General features: G+C 35.6%; 1 long non-coding RNA gene across 1 annotated transcript; it reads right to left on the bottom strand.

The window, feature by feature from the left end:
• Nucleotides 1-6,223: 6,223 nt before the first annotated feature.
• Nucleotides 6,224-22,613, bottom strand: LOC127874820 (uncharacterized). The gene is made up of 3 exons (XR_008047118.1): nt 22,504-22,613; nt 13,934-14,022; nt 6,224-6,407 (listed from the first exon to the last, which is right to left on the bottom strand). It is a non-coding gene; the product is annotated as an uncharacterized LOC127874820 (long non-coding RNA).
• Nucleotides 22,614-23,233: the final 620 nt, after the last annotated feature.

Raw genomic sequence — 23,233 nt, 5'->3', positions numbered from 1 at the left:
TTTAATAATGTATAATTATAAAAACTATACAAACTTCAGGCCCGTAGCCAGGGTTTTGAGAAGGGGGAGGGGGCGCGAATTTTCCCATTAACGACGGGAGGGGGTGTCCCCCTCCTGAATCGGGGGATGATGAAAATTTTGAAAATAAAACGTAAAATCCTGCATTCTGGTGACTTTTTATCGGTATTTAGAGACTGAAGTTATAGAGCATTTTTATATGAAATTTAAATTTCATTGACTATACTCAGTGACTGATTAACATAAATATGATTAACATACATGTATGCCCCACTACCGTTTTTCAATATCCACCTTTTGCGATCAATCACGGAAATATATGATTTTATACGGTGTTTAACCCGACACTAGTATGCGCGCACACACTTTGATTACATATGCAACAACAAATTAATAGAATGTAAAATCAACAACGGTATAAAACGTTGAACGTTATAAAATAGCATTATTATAATTTTTTGGAATCTTGACAAAATTGGTTTATTTTACCATTCCAAAATTCTACCATTCATAAATCAAGCAAATTAAAAGGAAATATTTGACTTTCTTTCAAAATAATTGTTTGTCTGCTGTACCAGAGGCCTAGCATTGCTCTAAACGTGCTAATAGTGTATTGTACAACACAGACTGATTAACAAAACTGCGTCTTGTCTAATCTTCATCAATACTAAACAGAAATCAAAATGGTATAACTGGTTCCTTTTATTTTTTTAACTATTTTTAACAAATTAGTTATCTTCTTCTCAACGAATTTCAGAAACAATATAGGCTTCATAAAGACCCTATAACCACAAACTGCTGGCCTTATGGCCTCAAAGTCCTTAACAAGGTATACAAGGACGTTGAAGAGAGAAAGATGGCCTTATTTGCACATTTTGCTGAACATCCGTCAAAGTTAATGAACATTAAACGCTAACCTCCACCTGATCATATGTTATAACGTTTTAAGTTCATTATAACAACTGTTTAAGAGTAGGACATGTTTCCTAGTGTCAAGTATGACAGAAGTAAAACATTGTGGAAAGTTCTGTATGAAGAGCTATCTTGGAAATGACTTCATCGAGAAATTGATTAGATGATGACCTGTCGGTAGCCTGTTGAATTCAACATTATTGTAACGCTTAAATACGAACACTCAATGGATTCCGGGGAAAAGATAAATACCCGTTTTTGCGTCGAATAAAGTTGGGTGCAACTGATAGTACATTTTTTTACTCGTCAAAGTTTATTGGGTGCGAACGCAACCAATGCACGCCCCCCTGGCTACAGGTATGAACTTTGACCAATTAAAAAATGGTGCGTACTTGTGCCTATTTGACGTCGATAACTGAAGTCGTACCTACAAGTACAATTTGTACCTGTATGTATATTCTCAAATTAAACTTTAGACCTGGATGTATTTCTGTGGACATTACATTCCGTCAAAAGCTAAATGTATGTTCATATAGTAATACCTTATAATAGAAAAAATACGGTACGTCATATACATGCATTTCTACTGCCTTCAAGTGCGCACACATTCCGTATGAAGTGCCGACGTGTATTTCAGTACAGAAACGTATTGCCATTGTGATACAAATGCTTAACTTTTGACAATTGCTAAGCTTCAACATTCCATTTCTTGTTTCACCTGACAGGAATCTCTTGATTAATCATCATCCAAGGGGATTAAACCGTGTCATAATGTGTAGAGGTATACTGTGATAGCTAAACAGAAAATAATTGATGGTAGCTCTATAATAAACTCTACTTATACGATATGTAATCTCTTTTATTGCCACCTACATGTATGTATGGAGAGAAATAAATATTCGAGCAAAACATACGGGCCCTTGTGACTGGACGTTTTGGAAAACTAAATCACCGAAATTTAGAATGTTTGTAAGTTTTTTAAGTATATATCTTTCACGCGTTTAATAAATTCGTGTGTTCCAGTATGTTTTGTTTTATTTATCTTTCGCAACTTTAATTATCCAGTTACGCATTCATTCATTCCATGGAAAACAAGCATGGGAAGTAATTTATTATCGTTTTATATTCATATTTTCATGAGTTCGAATAAATCTGTTGTTTTTTTTTCAGTATATATTTCTCAAATATGAACCTGATACTTACCTTGATGAATTAATAAAAAATGATAAGAATAATAAATTAGTACACTTACTAGAAGTGATTTTAAACGATTAAACCATAACTCACTTGGTAAACTGATATTTTCTCACAAAACTTGTGCAAAACATGCACAAACAAAACAGAAATCAAACATGAAAAATCTATATAACAGTAATGCTAAATTAATAGATGAGTGACAAATGTATCATGTATAGTTTAACTTGATCAACACAACTCTTTTAAAGTTATCAGAAAAATGTAAAGTGACTAGATCATTATATCTAAACTGTGTAAGTTTCTTTTTTGTGCGTATTTATATTTTTTTTTCAAAATTATCATTTTATCACGCTGACGAAGACAGAACAATGCAGATTACTATACCGGATTATTGTTTAATTATGTTTTATGCATGGGTCTTCAATTAAAGCAGAATCATGTTAGTTAATGCAAGCAAATGGCAATTATATTTATTTAAAAAAGCTTATAATCGGCCCTGAAACATTATTAAACTTTTGTTTGTAATCAGCCACCCTAAGAAATATTCAATGTTATTATTATATGAGTTAATTCAATGTTATTATTATATGAGTTAAACAATACTGCTGTTGTTTTGCTTAGTTCCTCTAGATTTGGAAAACAAATCACAAATATTTACAATACCACAATGGGGTTTCAGATCGAATATAAAGAAGTGAAACTCCAGCTGCTGGAGCAGTATTGAATTTTCATTAAAACAATTAGTTGGTCCTTTATTTAAGGCAAGTGACCGATTGCCCAAACAGTACAAAAAAGCACAATACAGCACAATACAAACCAACATAAACACAAAATATGAATAAAGCTGGGGTCACCGCCTTGGAACGGTCAATGCAAAGCATTGGGGGTTTAAACCTGGTTATAGAGCGCTCAACCTCACACTTGGCCCAGCAATATTCATAATACATTTAAGTGTAAATAAAATTTAACGTCATAGCATTGTAACTCAAATTAAACAATAATAAAAGGGAATTAAAACCCATTCAATTTAATTACTATTTAATTACTCAATTGCATTGAAGATACAAGAGTAACAGAATTACAACTTTTTGACGAACGATCAAATAAAACTATTAACAATTGTCAACTACATTCCTTCTTTATAGAAAAGATTTGAGAATGTAGAATCATATAGTTAATATCTCAGATAATCATCGCGCAAATACAGGAAGAAGCAGCAATAATGGGTGTAAGTCAAACAGTAACGTGTCAAAGAGCTTTGGATTGGTTTACCTCCCTTCTTCCTTTGGTTATGCTCTTGTTTCCTATTACACATTTTTTCAGATCTATTACAACTTTTGAGATCCATTCCATGGTATACATATAGCATCGACACTAAAGGTTAATCATACTACCGATATTTCATATTTAATAGTTTACACTGAACAGAATACCATGTTTATAACCTATCTTTGAGTTAGTGTTATGTTTCATAAGTAAGTATCAAGAATCCCTCAGCATCTCACTGCTTGGCTTTGTTAATTCTAACGGATTTAATGTTCATGTTCATTAAGTTTTTTCCCCAGCTATCTTGAATTGCATTAGTATGTCAACAAGGACATTTGTTTTGGATCTTGTTCCACCAATATTGTTTCTATTAAGATAGCTTTTAGTCATTTTTGACCATCCGTTTGTAACTGCAATACAAATCCAAAGTTTTTTTTTTTATTCTCGTACGGCGTATGTCTTAAGATATATATACAATTGAAATTTAAAAAATACATTTAAGACAGCAATACAAAACTGAAAGTATTCCTAGTATTTTATTAATGAAATTGGTAAGTGAACTTTAATTAAATAACTTAAATTTTTATTTGGAATATGTATTAAATGTGTTACCCACCGCACGACCAATGCATTACATAACCAAAAACTAAACAATAAACAAGTGTTCCGCGGTCGGAGACGTAATCCCCTCCAAACAGGGCTTTGAACTAGTGACCCCAATTTCAATAGAGGTCATCTACTGTCTAAGGCCGAGCGCATGTGAGGTATCAAGCCAATCAGTCAATTTGTTGATGAGTTATTAATCGAAAACAATTTTCACACTCATTGTGACAGTGGCCTTGACCTTTGACCTAGTGACCCCATTTCGGTAGGGGTCATCTACTGTTCAAGACAAATGCGCATGTGAAGTATCAACCCAATCAGTAGATTCGTTGACAAGTTATTGATCAGAAACGCTTTTCCCACTTATGGTTCCAGTGACCATGACCTAGTGACCCCAATTTCAATACGGTCATCTACTGTCCAAAGCCAATGCACATAAGACGTATCAAGCCAATTGGCGATACAGTTGACGAGTTATTGATCGGAAACGATTTCACACTTAGTGCGTAACAGTGACCTTGGCCTTTGACCTAGTGACCCCAATTTTAATATGGGTCATCTACTGTCCAAGGCCATTGCACATGTGAAGTATCATGCCAATCGGTGAATCAGCTGACGAGTTATTGATGGAAAAGGATTTCACACTTAGTGTTACAATGATCTTGACCGTTGACCATAATTTCAATAGGGGTCATCTTCTGTCCAAGGCGAATGCACATGGGAAGTATCAAGCACAAATTATTAAAAAAAAAAATCCGCATTATAAAAAAACAAACAACAACGCAAATAGTGCCTGAAGAAAGTGAACTGATTTGTGAGTCAGGTGAACGGTTACGTTAATAATGTGATACGGTTTCCTATTTTGTCGTTGTCTTTTTCAGACAAGTGTAAACATTAGCTCAGCATCAGCCGTTCAGTCGATATCAATTATCTCTATATGGCCGTTAACGACCAGCGCATAGAAGAACTTGATTTGCTGTAATATTCATATTTCTCTATGACACAGCTACTGTATTTAAATTATATCAAATGTAATTTAGCTCACAGTGCCTATACCACGTGACTTTTTAAGATCTGTGTTGGGAGCATAAAGCGCGACCGAGATAACATTTTTAAGGACGTCTTTTTAAATAGTTCACCATTTTTAATGGGATAAAGTGGAGAGCCCGCTCATTTGTGAGAGTTTTCTATCGGTATTATGATATTTGTTTTTAAACAAATAAGTATTTTTTTTCAGTAAAGTTTAACCGCGCGTTTGTAATATGAAGTCCCAACACTGTTCAGACATTTTTTTTTAATCGTTCAAATGCACGGTTTCGTATATCTCCACTTTATCCCATTAAAAATGTTGACATATTTAAAAATACATCCTTAAAAATGTTACCTGGGTCTCGCTTTATTCTCCCAACACAGATCTTAAAAAGTCACGTGGTATAGGCAACGTGAAGCTGTTATCAGAAAATTAAATATAACCGCTTGTTTGTTTCAAAGCACTTGTAAAATTACACAAAGTTTAATTGATATGTATATAAGATATTTCTATATTTCACATCTAGCTGAACATCCCACATCATAACATTCGTATTGCTCGTTTCTGTATTTAATAAACTCTGTGATATTTTGTATTGCTCGTAAACAATATTTTTCACCAATTATAATGTTCACAATACGTTGCCTTTTTTAAGAAATCATTTTAAAAATAAACTTGTAATTTACCTGTTTCAATTTGAACTGGTTACTCATTATCGATACGACCACAGTACAATTGAATAGGATTCGAGTTTCGACTTAAACAATATCTATAAAACATCCTAGTTATCTGACGTAAATATATATTTAAGTACATAATATAACATATAAATACTAAATAAAATTGTATATGCTTTTAATAACTCATAATTCACGCCGTGCTGTAATGTTAAACAGGGATTTAACACTTGACCCAGTTTCAAATGTTCTGACCAAGTTTCATGAAGATTGGAAATAAATGTGGCCTATATAATATGTCTTAGCAATGTAATGTTTACGGAGGACGACAGACGACATACAAGAGCGATCACAAACGCACTTCATGAACTTTTAGTAACTAAGCGAAAATCTGTCAAGTAAAACATTCCATAAAGTACTTTAAAATGTGTGACAACGTCCCTTTTAATAAACAAATTAATATAAGCCAATGCAATGTATATTTTACTAGCATGCATATTAAAGGCAAAAAGCCATAAAATCTGTCTTCAATCTATTTATTAAACTCATCAATTTGTTGTTGGACTTCTCATTACATCGCGGGATGAGCGTGCATCGTCCACACCATCACATTGGCATTACATGCGCTGGACACCACGCGGTAACCTATTTCTTCGAGTTTATCGAGAACCCAGCTTGGATGTTGTTTTATCTCATATTGTTGTCTGAAATTTATAAACGATAATGAACATATACATTGCACAGTGCATTATTATTATTAGACCTATGTAAATAAACGGATTCCAGTTGTTCAAAGAAGTGGTAGGTGACGCAAAATATGGCTCTTAGTAAACGAATGTTTGAATATTTAAAGGAAAAATCACTGGACTTAAAACAACTAAAACAAGTGTCGTTTTTTCCGTTTTAAGACGAACGTTTTACATTTGTACACAAGCATGGTAATAATAAGTACGTTTAACCTGATTTATCGTTTAAAACGAAAATGTGCGTGTAACCTTTTAAAAACATAAAGTAAAGATGCAGGCAAATGAGGATAAAGAAATTTAAAAAAGTTAAATAAAACATTTTCAGTACTTCTTAAATATAACTCGATCAAAAAACCGCTCTAAAATGGTTTAAAAGGTTAAACAACGGAAATAATAATTTTAAGTGTTATAAAATGTGGAATTTGGAATCAATGCAAATAAAACGTCTAACTCAGCAAAGCTTAAGATGTGTTAAATTATGACTCAACAATATCTCAACACACTTTAAAGCCACATAATCACTCAAAATGAACAAATATGTGAATTTACCGCAACGATATTTACGGGTGGCAGTCGTCCACCCCCCCCCCCCAAGACGTTTCCCCCCTACCCGTTTCACTCCCATTTTGGGAGTGAACTGTCTACATAACATGAAAATGTATATTAGAAGTAGTTATTTGTAATACTGGGATATGTGAAAAAAAAAATAACTTTAGCGATTAGTATTAGAAGTGAGTGCATTTTATGTGTCTCAAACATTAATGATTTACAAAAAATTGATGTAAGTTAAATCCTGAGTGATAAAAATATTAGTTATCCCCACGCTTTTAAAAGCGTGGGGATATTGTACTGATCTCCGCGTTCTGTCCGTACGTCCTGGACACTATCTCCTCCTACACTATTAGCACTAGAACCTTGAAACTTACATACATGGTAGCTATATGCATATGTGCGACGGTGAACTATTTGGAATTTTTTATCTGACCCCTGGGTCAAAGGTTATGGGTAAATAAACGGGTAAAATGGGTAAATAACTCATTTTAATTACAACATGCGACGAACATGAAAATAACTTTTGACCCAGGGGTCAGATCAAAATTCCAAATAGTGCAACGTCGCACATACGCGCATAGCTACCATGTGTGTAAGTTTCAAGGTTTAAGTGCTAATAGTGTAGGAGGAGATAGAGGCTAACCACGTCCACCCAAAATTTTGTTTTATCATAACTTTTTCATTTATTCACCAACTGACTTCAAATTAATACTGAACATCTCTTATGACAACACGGTCTGTCTCGACCATCCATGTCCACATTATATACCCCAGGGCCAATAATAAAGGTAAAGGCAGCTTGGTTCCCGTCCTCTTTCAAATTTATCGAGAGGTCCACGGGTACTTCTTCCCCGTACCCCCAAATTTTTGTTCGTACCAAAATTTTTTCGTACCCAATTTTTTTTCGTACCCACATTTTTTTTCGTACCCCAATTTCCCCGTTCATTCAAAAAATTGTTCATACCAAAAATTGTTCGTACCCAATTTTTTATGTACCCAATTATTTTTTCGCACCCAAATGTTGTTTTTTTACCATTTTTTTTTCGTACCCTATTTTTTTCGTACCCAATTTTTTTTTGTACCCAAATTTTGTCGTACCCACATTTTTTCTTTCCCAATTTGTTTTCGTACCCAATTTTTTTTCGAACCCAAATTTGTTTTGGTAGTCCCCAAATTTATTTCATAACCAATGTTTTTTTTGAACCCAATTTTTTTTGTTCGTTTTTTTTGTTGGCATATTTTTTTCGTAGCCAAAATTTTCCTACCCCAATTTTTTTTCGTACCCACATACACAATTGTGATGATGTAGATAAACTTAAATTGATGCTTTTATATCCATCCTCTTCAAAAGCATCGTCACACAGTACTGTCAGTACTTTAATTCTTATTTGTTATTGATTATCCCCACGCTCCGAATTGGAGCGGGTGAATTGTGGTTATCTCCGCCTCTGTCCGTTCGTCCGGGCCACTTGCCACTCTACACTATTAGCACTAGAACATTGAAACTTAAATACTTGGTAGCTATGAGTATATGTGCGACAGTGCACTATTTGGAATTTTGATCTGACCCCTAGGTCAAAAGTTATGGGGGTTGGGATGGGGCAGGGACAGAGATTTTCACTCATTTTTTAGGTTATTTTACATTAACTTATTCATTTCTACAACGATTTACTTCAAATTGATACTAAATATCTCTTATGACAATACGGTCAATCTCAACTATGCATGACCCCATTACCAATCCTGGGGCACCCCGCCCACATAGACCACGCCCACCCACAATTTTGTTTTAACATAACTTCTTCATTTATTCACCAATTGACTTCAAATTAATACTGAACATCTCTTATGACAACACGGTCTATCTCGACCATCCATGTTCACATTACCTACCCCAGGGCCCCGCCAACATAGGCCACACCCACCCAAAATTGCCATTTGCTATAACATCTTCATTTCCACACCGAGTCACTTCAAATTGATACTGAACTTCTATTATGATAATAGAGTCAATCTCAACTATACATGGCCCCATTACCAACATTGGGGCGCCCTGCCCACATAGACCACGCCCACCCAAAATTTTGTTTTAACATATTCACCAATTGACTTCAAATTAATACTGAACATCTCTTATGACAACACGGTCTATCTGGACCATCCATGTACAATTACCCACCTCGGGGCCCCAACAACATAGGCCTTGCCCACCCTCTGCAGCGCCACTTCTAGTTAATTAATTGTACCAACAAATTGCAAGTTAAACTTATTTGGATCAAATTAGAGCAAATTAACTCAAATAATATGGAAGTGGGAAAATATGGATACATGAGTAAAAGCACTAAGCTTTTTACAAATTAAATAGATCTAATTATAATTGTTTTTATAAGTGCCTGATAGAAATTTTTCTTTAAATAATTGAGATCATTGAAAAATTGAGCAAAAGTACAGCTTTGATGTTCTTTGATGGTCATTTTAAGTGGAATAATATGTTACAAATTACACAATTATAACAATTGTATTAATGACCATTCCTTCAAGCCGCTGATATCGAGCCAGCATGCCAGCTGCTGGCTGCTAGAGCTAACTCTGAACAGATCACCAGGTTCGTTAGGTACATGGAGGAGCAGTGGTTGAACCATGCACTATTTGGTAGGGACTCATTGTCAGTGTATGGGATTAGTGTGCGATCTAGCAATGGCACTGAAGGCTGGCACCACTCCCTGAATAGGAAAGCAGGAGGCCAGGACCTAACATTCTACCGCCTGGTTCCGGCACCACGCACAGAAGCCGAGGATGTTAAGTATGAGTTACGGTACCTCAGGGATGGTCTGTCCACTAGGAGAGTGAGGCCAGTGAGCCGAAGGATTTAGAATGGTATCAGAGACCTCTGGGCCAGGTATGATGCCAAAGACTTAACAACGAGTGAACTGTTGAGTGAATGTGCTAAGGTATACAGCCCCCAGGTAGAACTTACAGGGGACGTACAGCAGACCATGCAGGGGTGTGATTGAGCTGATGTCTGAGGGGAGGAACATTCTGTATACGGATTTTGACTTCCCGAATCGCGTGCATAACGCAATGACAAACCTTAAAATAGACATTTAAATAAACACCATCTTAAACTTATAAACTAGATTTTTTTATGAAAATCTTTTCAAAATCACTTAACATGTTATGCAAAGTCACCATTATTAATAATCATCAAAATCAATATGTGTTCCGATACGTGTGAACGATGACGGCAATCTTTCGTTTGAGCTCAATGCCTTTAAATTCTCAATGCCTTTCACCTGAATAGAATATGACTTCAGCCTTACCAAGACAGTCGATCTTCCGTACCCATTCAGAAAGTGGTATCGCTTTCTGATTTATATCCACTTTTGTTTCTTCCCTTTCCAATTTAAATTTGTGTTTTTGTTCTTTTTCAATAATTGTTAAATCTCCCGAGATTTTGTGAGATTCTTTGGTTTGTCTTCCTTAATCGTCGTTCATCGTCTTCACCCGCATGGTTCAAACTTCTTGCCAGTCACTCCTACATCTGATACCCTCAAGTACAGTTTTTTCCCACTCAGTATACCACTTTGGAACAATCTACCAGCATCCGTTGCTGAGGCCTTCTCTCTGGCATCCTTCAAGAGTGGGCTATCCAGCCTAACTTTCTAAGGGGACACCCTCCTAGTTACGAATTAAGCATTCAAATGACGGACATGAGCTGTGTTGGCAGGGCCTTGTGCTCTGGTACCGTTACGGAAGCTTAATTTGTCTTGACCTGATGGGTGTGAAAAGTAACTGGGGCCTCTACTACACTTTCTTACTTTTTACTTTACTTTTTTCTTCCTTTACTATTGTAACTTTACGCTTTACTTTATATTCTTTCTTTGCGCACCGTCAAAAAAATGTCAAGCCATGACAGTTTGATGAAACCATACAGATGTAGATGTAGATTAACGCTTCACAAAGGCGCCATTTGCAATCGAATCATCAACGAAATATGAAGCACATTTAAAAGACCGATTTTAATTGGAAGATTGGGAAACGACAGCCAATGACATCGCTCGTTTAAAAAAATGCTTAGACAGAATGCCGGTGTAATATGCGGAGAAGTTTCGCAAGCTGTGGATTTTTCGGTCCGCTTATGAAATACACCCGCGGATTCGGTCGTACTTTCACCCATTTGTTTTGCGAATTTACGCGAATCGCGGAAATGACCCCGGACAACCCGATTCGCGGAAAAATCACACCCCTGCCATGAGACACTAGTTTCTAGATTGTGAAAAGGTGGTGTGCATGACATTGTGGATAAGAGATGTAATGTTTGTGAAACTGAGATGCTAAGTTTTAGTGCATGATTACTAGGTTAATAGATATTGTGTTCTGTAAAACGGATATATTAATTACTATGTGCTAAGTTATTGTGCATGATGACTACCAGTAATTATACATTATGTTTTTGAAACAGATGTTTTATGTTTTAATGGCAGATGACTAGGTTTAAAGATAATGTTTTGAAAATAATGACGAGGTTTAATGACAAGTCCATCATTAACATCTTAACCAGTAAATTGTTGCTGTTGTCACCACTATTTGCTATAAAATACAGTTGCAAATGAAAGTTATGTTTTTTTAGTTCATTGTTATTACATGAATTTAAAGGCATTTCACATTGATGTCAAAATTAAGAAATGAACATTTAAATATATTTTAATGGTTATTTAGATGGTTAAAAATTCTTTTGAGATTGAATAAAAAAATGCCAAGTTTTTCATATTTTTGCATTTGAAACATTTTTTAATCAGTATTAAAGGTTTTAATTTGTCCATAAATTCCACAAAATTCATTAAATAAAAAAAGTTTTTTTTTAATTTTTGCTTTTAAATATTCTTAATATCATAAAGTTAAATTATTAAAATATCAATAAGTTTTGATTACATTTGCTAATTATATTATTGATAATAAAATAATTTGCAAGGAAAGTTCAATTCTGTTTTAATTAGACTAAATAAGTTATTTGTAAAAATGAAAATATCAGTGACATCCGATAATTTGATAATATACATATGAATGCACGAACAAGATAAAATTGTTGACAGTTACATAGTTTATTTATTTATCATATTTAACTGTTACAAGGAAAACAGTTTTGAAATTAATATAAATATGATTTTACCATTTTTGAATTCACAAATTGACCCTGTTTAATTGGATTCAAAACCCCTTACAACTACAGTTCCACAACCCTGCACAAGTTTACTCAAACTAAAATAATTCACCAATTGATCCTATTTTATTGGAATAAAAACAACAAACAACTACAGTTCCACAACCTCAAACTGAAATAAGGTGTTAATTGTGCATTCAAAACAGGTCTTGATTACACATTATTCTTGGTTACATTTGTGTTCCCAAATGATAACATGTATAAGATACCCGGTAAGATTTTGAGAAAATTCCATTTATTCCACTAGTACACCAACATGCACTTACTAATGATGAAGGTCGCCGTGGTGTAATGGTTATGGTGTCCGCCTTGCGATCGGGAGGTCACGGGTTCGATCCCCACCGTGGGAGCGTTCTTTAGATCTCCCCCAAAGACACCAAGTACTGGTTCTAGGCCCAGGAAACGGACTCGAGAGCGTTTATATAATCCTAAGGCTTTCGACGCAATCGAGCTAAAAATAAATAGGTGTAAACTAATGATTTACATGCATTCACAGTTAAACCAAAAAAAACAGAATTATAAAGCTATACAAGGGACAAAATTGTCACAAAACCAGGTTTTCAATAAAAAAAAGGCTTATAAAGGGAGACAACTACAACTCAAAATGTGCATTGCTACTGATTGTTCATCACAGTTGCCCCCCCCCCCCCCATTGTTTCAAAATCAATCTATTTGTAGTCGTTGCGACTTTGACCTTGGGGATATCTACGTAATTCTTTCGCGCGACACACCGTCCAATGATGGTGAACACATGTGCCAAATAATTTTAAAATCTGAAAATTAACAACATAGTTATGGCCCGGACAAGCTTATTTATGGCCATTTTTGACCATTGAACTCAAAGTGTGACCTTGACCTTGGAGATATCGACGTAATTCTTTCGCGCGACACACCGCCCGGTGATGGTGAACAAATGTGCAAAATGATTTAAAAATCTTACAATGAACAACATAGTTATGGCCCGGACAAGCTTGTTCAGCCGTCCCGCCCGACAGCCCGCCCGCATTCGCCAATCTAATAACCAGTTTTTTCCCCTTCGGAAAACCTGGTTAAAAAACCCAAACAAGCTGCTTCATAGATAAAGTTAATTAAAGATTTCATAAACAAAATAATCATTTTGATAATAAATCAAGATTATACTTCAACCAACTATAAATTTATTGGGTGTGGAATGTCAGCACTAAAACTGAAAGGAGGGGGGGGGGGAGAAATGTCCGGAATTCATATTTACGAGCGAACGCAAGATTGGCTTCGGCAGCTCATGGCAAATACGTTGTGCTTCCGACGCTCTCGCGTTTGCTCGTAAATGTTCGGATATCGTTTCGGGAAATTCACATTAAATGTATTGTGACACAAAAACGAGCGTTTTGTTTCTCGTAACCATACCACATCTAGCGTTGAAATTTTGGCTATTGCTATAAGGAACACTGATAGTATGGGTTAACTTTATTTACGAAATATTCGTTGATTTTGAGTATTTATGCGGCTTTAAGTTGATCATACTAGTTACATAAATGAGATGAGCCTTTATCGCCATGCTACCAGACAACTGATAAATAGTTGTTGTTTCATTATAAAATATAATTTTATGAAACTGTAATGAAATCTGAAAATAAAAAGGTCTAGAATAAAAATTAGCAGGAACATGTGGCTGTGACAATTTTCGAAGCTTAAACTTGCAAAGCATCTTGAATATAAACAACTTGTGTACCTTTCTGCGCAAAATGTAGCCCCAATATGTTTGAAAACATGTTCTTGAAGGTTTACATCACCAACGATTGTTTGAGCAAACGCGTTTTCCTGAAAAAAAAATGAAATGCGAATGTTAAACCTTGCGATAAAATGTTACATTTCAACACATCAATTTAAACGTAATAAATGCATAAATCAAAATGCATAAATCAAAACGCAGACAGCAACGAAGATGTTAAATATTGCCCAACACAGGGTACAATAAATAACTACATGTAATAGTTTGAAACTTATAAGATAATGTACACGCATTGAAATACCCATAACGTTGTAATAATAAACACGTTATACAGAACTGCGAAGCCCTACCCTGGTGATAAATATGTTACACTTGCATTTGTATAACAGCAGTTACATCCGTGGAAGTATATGTGGATACTAAAACTAGCAACAAGAAGCTTTGAGCAATTTTAATAAGAGATATTTCATATTAATTGATTTCCTTCATTGCATGTTTTATAGAGACGAATAACAAATACGTTTACCAAAATAATGTGCTCGTTATAATTTATGAACACCTGAGTTCCTAAACATAATTTGTGAATGTAAGAAATATTCAGAAGCATTGGTCACCCATTCCATACAAATACATATGACATGAAATCGAAAGTGAATAAGAACTTGTCATGATTAGCAATGCATCTAGATATGTCTGGAAAAAGTGGTAGGGATATCGCCATGTTTAGCGATACATCTCGACATATATTGAAAGCTATGGCGGGTAAGAACTTGTAATATGTGTACTTCATCTGGACGTATCTTGAAAACAAAAGTTGGTGTGAACTTTCCATATTTATCTGACATTAAATCTTTAAACTTGACATACGTAGTCATATATCTAGACAGAACTTGCAATCTATAGCAATACGTCTAGACATATATTGAAAAAAAGTGGGAAAGAGCTTTCCATATTATGCGGCATATTTAAACAGATTTTGAGAACAAAATTGGATAAGAACTTGCTACATTTATTTAGCGGCATGGTGATCCTAAAATCTTGTTTAATGTTAATAGTCTCAAAACTGACTATTCCCATTGATTTAATAGTGAAACAACAAGGCAAATAGCAATTATATGATGTATGTACATTTAATTGTGTTCATCTAATTAGCTTGTCCAGAGCATGCCTCTATCGTCACAGCTGGCCACATCCGGGGAGCATATAGTTAATCCAAACTTAGCAATAAAAAAGCTTATAAATAATTATTCTCTTAAAATATAACTCGTGTATGGGATATGACACCTTGTCGCTAGATGTTATCTTTATATTGAGACCCAATTTACATTAAATTTAGGTTAAATTATGAAATTAATACCTGAAATATTTTATAAATTGAACACGTTATATTAAACCCACCTTTTATAAGGTAACCATATTTTAAATCAAACAATGTATATACAAATCTACTTTCTTTCTTCCATCATTATATATGATTGGATTAAAGTAACTATGTAAACATTTGTTTAAAATGAGTAAATGTGTTTAACTCTAGTTATACTGTGCAATTATATGAATATTGATCTACATGTACTTGAAAATTATTTTTGGTCCATATTGTATATATACATACATACATGCAAACATTAGGGCCGCAAGCTGGATCAGCTTCTATTAGCCCTCTTCATGTTCGTTTACCAAGGTAGTCTTCGTTATAATTGAGAACATTTTATCGCCCATGTATTTGTTCAATCTGTTCTTAAACGTATTCAGGGACGGCGCTCAGTAAGAACGAATTCCGGAAGATTATTCTACTGATCTATCACTCTCTGAGAAAAGAAGTATTTTCTGATGTCCTTTCTACAAGATTTCTTCATGAGCTTTAAACAGTGACCCCTTGTTGTAGTATTGTTCATTACAAAAATCTGTCAAATTCAATGTCTTCTTTTTTATTCAAGATTTAAAAAAAATCGATCATGTCTCCACGGAAACAACGATATGACAAAAATGGTATTTTTAAAATTTTAAGTCTTTTAATGTATGGCAAGTGTCTAACATAGTATACTAATTTAGTCGCACGTTTTTATACTCGTTCCACAACTTCTATATATTTTTTAATCGTGGGTACCAAATGATATTACCATATTCCAAGTGATGTCTCATTAACGACTTGTGTAATTTCCTTAGTTGTTTTGTAGTAATGTGAAGAAAGGTCCTTCTAATTAGTCCTATTTTGCTGTTGGCTTTATTGATACACTGGTTCATATGTTCTCTAAATTTCAAATCAGGACTGAATAAAATCCCTAAATCCCTTTCTTGCGTTTTACTTGAAATTTTCTTTCTTTCAGATCCTGTTCCAAGCAGGTACGCCTTGTTTGGGTTATTTTTTCAAAAATGTATTACTCCTCATTTTTCAGTGTTAAATTTAAGAAGGCAAGTGTCACTCCAATTACATAATTTGTCATTGTCTCTTTGAATTTGGTCCGTATATTGTCGTGATTGTGCAAGGTTGAATAGTTTTGTATCGTCTGCGAAAAGTCTAATGGTACTTTCAATTAAGTCCTTTATGTCATTTATGTAATTTAATAACCAAGAAAAGCGTGTGCCCAAAAACACTTCCTTGTGGTATGCGGCTTGTAACATTGCACCATTCAGATTTACTTTTATTTACAATAACTTGTTGTTTCCTGTTAGTAAGAAAAGCTTTTACCCAGTTCAAAATTTTGCCATTTATAGCTGACTATAATTTCTTCATTAATCGAGTGTGCGGTACTGTATCAAATGCCTTGCGAAAATCATAATAAATACAATCAAAGCTGTTACCCCCGTCTTTCCATTCAGTCCATTTATCCATTACATCTTAAAGTTGTAGGGTACACGAACGTAAAGAACGGAAACCAAATCGAGAATTTGAAAACATGTTATTTGAGTTCATGTATGAAACTATACAGTCTCTAACAAGTTTTTCCATCATTTTCAAAGGTATACAAGTCAAACCTATGGATCTGTGGTTACCAGCTTCATATCTGGCACCTTTTTTAAACAATGCTTTCACATATGCAGTTTTCCAATCTTCAACAACAGTTTCACTTTCATAAGATAGTTTGAAAATCATTGTAAGTGGGACGACTAAATTGTTTCTACATTCTTTCAAAATTCTAGGATGTATAAGGTCAGGTCCATAGGATTTCAAGGTATTCAATTTTTCTAGTAATTTCATAACTTTATTTTCATCAATCAACAGTTCACCAATGTTTAAATCATTACTCCTGTCATTCGGATCTGGAATATTATTCAAATCTTCAACTACAAAAACACTTTTGAAAAATGAGGTCAGTTCTTCTGTTTTCTCTTTATTATTTTTAGTAAACCCTCCATTAGTCTTTTTCAAATATGAAATTCCTACTTGCAGTTTACGCTTTGAATTTGCATACTTATAAAAAGCGTTTGGATTGTTTTCCTCCGATATTTTATTTTCAAAGTCATTTCTTGTTGCCTACATGCACGTGTAGCTGTGTTACGGTCCCTACAGTAATATTGAAAATGAATGTGTTCTCTAGTATTCATATACTAGTACTTTTGAATACCAGACCCGAAATATGCTGAAGATACCCCGAAGCATGTGACCAAAAGACGGAGTACATCGCGACCCCAGGCGGAGACCCCGAGCAAGGAGCGTACCGCTATAATGAGACCTGCGACGTATGATGGTTCCGGGTCATGGTCCGATTATAAAGCGCATTTCGATGCTTGTTCAGAGTTGAACAGATGGACTGAAAAAGAGAAGGGAATGTACCTTGCCGTATCGTTGAGAGGTCAGGCACAGGGTTTATTTTGGAATTTGTCCAAACACTGCAATGACTATACAGAGCTTATCAAGAAAGGTTTCAGCCGCTCAATCAAACAGAATTGTACCGGGTGCAGCTTCGAGAACGAAAACAGCGTGCATCGGAAAACTTGTCAGAACTAGCCCAAGACTTCAGAAGGCTGACAAATTTGGCTTAGCGTAGAGTTGAGGATACGCACCAAACAGGATAAACCATCGAGTCTGAATGATGCTGTGCGTCATGCAGTTGAAATAGAAGTCTACTACAAAGCTGAGCCAAAGCACCTAGCCTCAAGTCAGGTGCAGGCAACAAGTACTGCGAAAGGCGATAGCCAGATCAAACATCAGAACGACCTCAAGTCCCTGCAATCTGCAATACAACAATTCAAAAACGAGTTTTGCGAGTGGAAACGAAAAAGTAAAAGTGTCCCGAGGTCATTTCAACCTAGGAATATGGGCTCAGATAGACCACGGAATAACTTCCGAACACCTAGAACGAACCCAAGGCGCACTAATGTTCCCAGGTATAATAAAAGCCAAAGGTCAAATACGAATGCGTCACATAAAATTGACTGAAGTAGATGTGACATTACAGTGTGCGAAATTCAGATTTTAAAATAATAGCCCATATTATTATACACATACATAAAAAGAAAAATTTCGTACTAGCCCTACTATATGAATTTTTAAATTCTCACTAGCCCGAATGGATTTTCATGCCAAACCCTTCGGGCTAGTGCGAATTTCGCACACTGTGACGATGGGGGGGGGGGGGGTGAAATTAAGAAATCTACTTTCAAATGTGCCGGCTTATTCATCTTAACAGGACACATCGATGGTTCTGCTGTAAGCTGTCTTATAGACACAGGAGCTACACTTCCGCTGATGTCAACACAGACCTGGAGTTTGAACCGTGAAAAGTGTACCGACCTCAACAGTTTTGACAAGGACATTTTCGCCGCATGTGGAACGCCGCTTACTATCAAAGGTAAAACCACGGTAGACCTACGCATTAATGAGAAAACCTACCCGATCACGACGGGAGTAGCGGACAATGATGGAGAAATCATGTTTCCTTGACTTTTTCAAGCAGTATCATTGTCATATTGACTTGGCGTCAGAGCAGATAAATATCAATGGAGATATGTGTTCTATAAAAAGCAAGGGAGCTTCAGGATGCGCGGATAGCACACCGCTGTCGTATGATTTCAAAATAGAGCACGGACCACGTCCGTTGCACGGCTATAATGATGCTTTAAGAACGAGGCAATGCAGACACAGTGGTAAATATTTTCCTGATACGAGTGTGCTGAAACCAGCAGTAAATATGAGTGAACAGAGTGAACCCCAGAATACTGATTTAATAGCTGATATTTTCTCAGCTCAGAACACTGACGCAGATGTTTCACATCTGAAGCAGTGGATCCTGAATAGTACACGACCCAATTATTCTGACGTTGAGGAATGCAGTTTCAAAACACTACTTAACCAATGGGAGAGACTCAAAGTCAGAGATGACTTGGTAGTTCGAAAATGGGATGTGCTTAGAACCGTTATTGTGTATTGGCAGGTTATTGTCCCATTGAAACCAAGGCGAGTGGTGTTGAAACTCATACACTGCATCAATTCCACAAGACACCTTGGTAATAAGAAAACATTTAGAAAGATAAGGCAGCGATATTACTGGCCTAGAGTACGACATGATGTAAAGATCTATGTGAGTTTTGTGCTAAACGCAAGGGTCATGCTCGTTCAAAGAGTACCAACATGGCGACAACGAAGACAGCCCTCAGTAAGAGAACTTTATTTCCATTATGCAAAAAGGTCGTACCGGTTCATGTGAGATACTACAAAGAACATATAATGACGTGCGCTTTGAAGAAAATTACATGCACGGGTTGCGGAATGCCCTTCAAGAAGGTCGCATATTTGAAAAGACATCATGCTAGAACAGGACATGACAAAACCACTCAGGACAGTGACAAGGCATGTTGTGCGGAGACTGCCAGTGTTTGTGGGGGTGCAGTGGGTGGTAAGGAAGATGATGGGGATAGTGACTGGGATTCAGATCCCGAAGTCAGTGTAGAAGAGGAGGGCTCTTCTACAGACGACGCTTCAAGTGACCTCGTGTTAGGGCGAATAATACTGAAGATGACGGCTCCCAATCCTGTTAAGGCGCCAGTCAAACGGACAAAAGTGTTGGATCCGGAACGCCCTTGAACCAGTGGTCCAGACAAAGACATTGATGAACAGCATGGAGGCTTGAGGTTTATGTCTCTTTTTAGGAACATGCTTTTCTACACATTTCGCTAGTATCTCTTTCATTAAAGACCAATTTTCATTTATATTTTTGTCTCTGAATTCTTCTTCCCAATTTACACTTGACAATTCTTCATTTAATGCATCATAATTCCTTTCATCGTACAAAAATGTCTCTTTTTCATCATTATTTACCTAATTGCAACAGTCTATATTTATGAAACAACAACGTGGTCACTTTTACCAGTAGGGGAATAGTGTCTCAATTCATTTATTAAAAGTTCATCACTTGAAAATACAGGGTCCAATATACTGGGCTGTTGTGAATTTCAAAATCGTGTGTGAAAGCTAATATGTTGGAGTAAGAAGCTATCTCTCACTGATTCAATAAATTCATGGGCCTTGGCTTATATGAGTTTCAAGTGCAGACGATACCCAATGGTTCCAGTCTATGTCTTTATAATTAAAGTCACCCATTACCACTTTTTTAACATGGTTTTCATTTCCAATGGCTGCCATTTGCTCGTTCAACTTATTAGTATTTTCATCTCCGGAGTTTGGCGAACGATAAACTAAACAAACAAGAACAGTTTCATTTTTGGCTCACCTTTACTTGACACCAACATGCCTCTTGACTAGAAGTTCAGTTTTTCATAGCTTTCAGCTTCAATACCATTTCTTATGAATAAAAGTTTTCCTCTAAAATTGTTACCAATGAATCTTGGATTAACAAATTGCTGAATACCCTGTAGTACAAAATGTTCAATATTCAAAGTCAGTCACACATTTTAGGAAACGCCTCTACAATGTCAGGCTGGTGAATAAAAACAAGGTTTCCAATTGAGACCATTTATTTCTAATACTATCCGTATTTGCGTATAAGCACTTTAAACCTTCATGTTTTTTAAAACTAAAGTTTGTACTAGAGTTCGACACATTTTGAGAGGAATAATTCATATACATTTCAGTGCAATTTGAGTCATTATGGGAAGAATCCATGTACAATTCAGTATCACTAGACACAGAGTTTATACTTGAACCACTATGATCATTTGTACTTACAGTACTTTCGTTGGTGCCAATGCTACTTGCATCATAGTTCAAAACCAAATTAAGATAGGGGACAAAAATTCAACTCTTCCGCTCGTATTGACGAGTGAAATCTTGAAAGGACGAGTGATTTCCCTTAAGCTCTCGTCCCACAGGACGAGTGAAAAAAGCTGATGTTAAACACGAATGAATCGGAAATTGTAATTGTAAATTTCAGGTCATAATATACTAAATAGTTTCCCTATATAATTCAATGTAAAAAGCGACAACTTTAAGAGAAAATAAATGCAACATTTTGCACATAGAGACCCCAATAACCATACCTTTTCTTAAGGGACATTCTAAGCGGAACCGATTTATGCAATAACAAGAGATGTGTTTGTCAGAAACACAATGCCCCTATTGCGCCGCTTTGAAATAATATTTCAATATACCATTTTGCAGGTTTATAAATCATCTCCCTTTTAAAGCTTATTTCTTCCCCTGGATTGTATTTTTTTTAGACTTTTGACCTTAAAGAATGACCTTGACCTTTCACCACTCAAAATGTGCAGCTTAATGAGATACACGTGCATGCCGAATATCAAGTTGCTATCATCAATCTTGTAAAAGTTATCGTAAAACTTTAACCAAAGTTCAAGTTATGGGACAGAATGACAGACAGGCCAAAAACAATATGCCCCCGATCATTCGATCCGGGGGAATACAAAAGATATTTCATGTTCAAACCAATAAAGAATTTGACACGAATCAAAATCGACTGTTTTTGCACCTTTTTTCGGCCGTTTCTTAGTAGAATGTAACCCTTTTCAATGCTTTACTATAGTCTTCAAGTTTATCATATTTCAGGGATTCAGTAGTGAACAAATATGCATGCCCTACTATAATCTTCGAAAGATAAAACCCGAACACTAGTTTAAAGTGTAAAACATGCCTTCCTGTCACCTATGGTAGTTTTTAGAGAGTACAGCCTACATGAAACAATTATTTAGTATACTGTAACCTTCGTACAGCAGGTGCGCGTTGTTATGCGAGACTGTGTCCCGAGTAAATGTTGCCTTTTTTATGTAAACTTTGCGCGTCCATGTTGACAGGGAACCATCCGACTGCATTCACTGTTAGATTTTTAAAGAATTATTTAATCGCGAAGTACGGTTTTAACCAGTGAGGCAGTCTGAATTTTGTCTGAAAAATGTCTGGCATACGAGCGTTCTTTACAGGGGGCGGGGCGATGTTCAAACGTCCAAAACGGAAAGCATGCGAGCATTTGAAAAAAGGAAAACGCAGCAGTTGGTGTATGACAATTTTTTTTCAAGTACCTGTGTATTGATCGATGATTAATTTATAATATCAATACAATTTCCTTAACAACTCACTATTTTAATCGTTTTTACTTTTTATCAAACACATTGCTATAAATAATGTTTATTGAAAGAAATTAAAAATAAAAACTTACGAATGGAAGTGGTCTTCTTATTATCAAATACGGCATTTTAAAAAGTCATGTTTTCGATTACGATTAGAAGAATATAATGTAGGTCTCAAAGTCGGGTACGTCTCTTTTCCCAATCTCCTACGCAGTGATCTCCCTTATACTAGAAGAGACCTCTGCCTCCACAGGTTGTTCCAATCGTGATACATCGGCTATCTCGGATTCCTCCGTAAGATAGGCCTCGTGGCTAACGGTCGCCATATTGCCTTGTATTACTACTTTACTACCCAAAAGGTTGTCAGTCTATTGTTATGAGGCTGAATACGATGCGCGTTGAACTAGCGCCAAACTTTTTACCGAAACTTTGATATTAAGAGCACTATTAACGTTCATTTGTGTTGCATTTTGACCTATTATCCAAGTGATTTACTTTTCCATTATTATTTAATCACCCTATCATCCAATTTTTAAGATGAAATTACGGTGTTTACAAAACCAACCAAACCGAAAGTGAAACTAAATGCATTAAGTTTCGCGATGTAAACATTAAATATTTGTTCAGTTTGAGAAAGCGAATCGATAAAAGACGGTGGAATATGTATGCAATACAGACTATCATTGCCGATTGTAGTACTGGCTAAAAAATACCTTTTATGACAGGTCATGTATAGAACGTTAATCAAAATAGTGACCATAAATCACTACAAATGTCTGGGTTGATCATTAATATAAATAATGCACGTTTCTGATCTAA

Source organism: Dreissena polymorpha, chromosome 3 (genome assembly GCF_020536995.1).
Source record: "Dreissena polymorpha isolate Duluth1 chromosome 3, UMN_Dpol_1.0, whole genome shotgun sequence".
In the NCBI taxonomy this organism is placed as follows: Eukaryota; Metazoa; Mollusca; class Bivalvia; order Myida; family Dreissenidae; genus Dreissena; species Dreissena polymorpha.
This window is presented reverse-complemented; position numbering and strand designations above follow the sequence as displayed.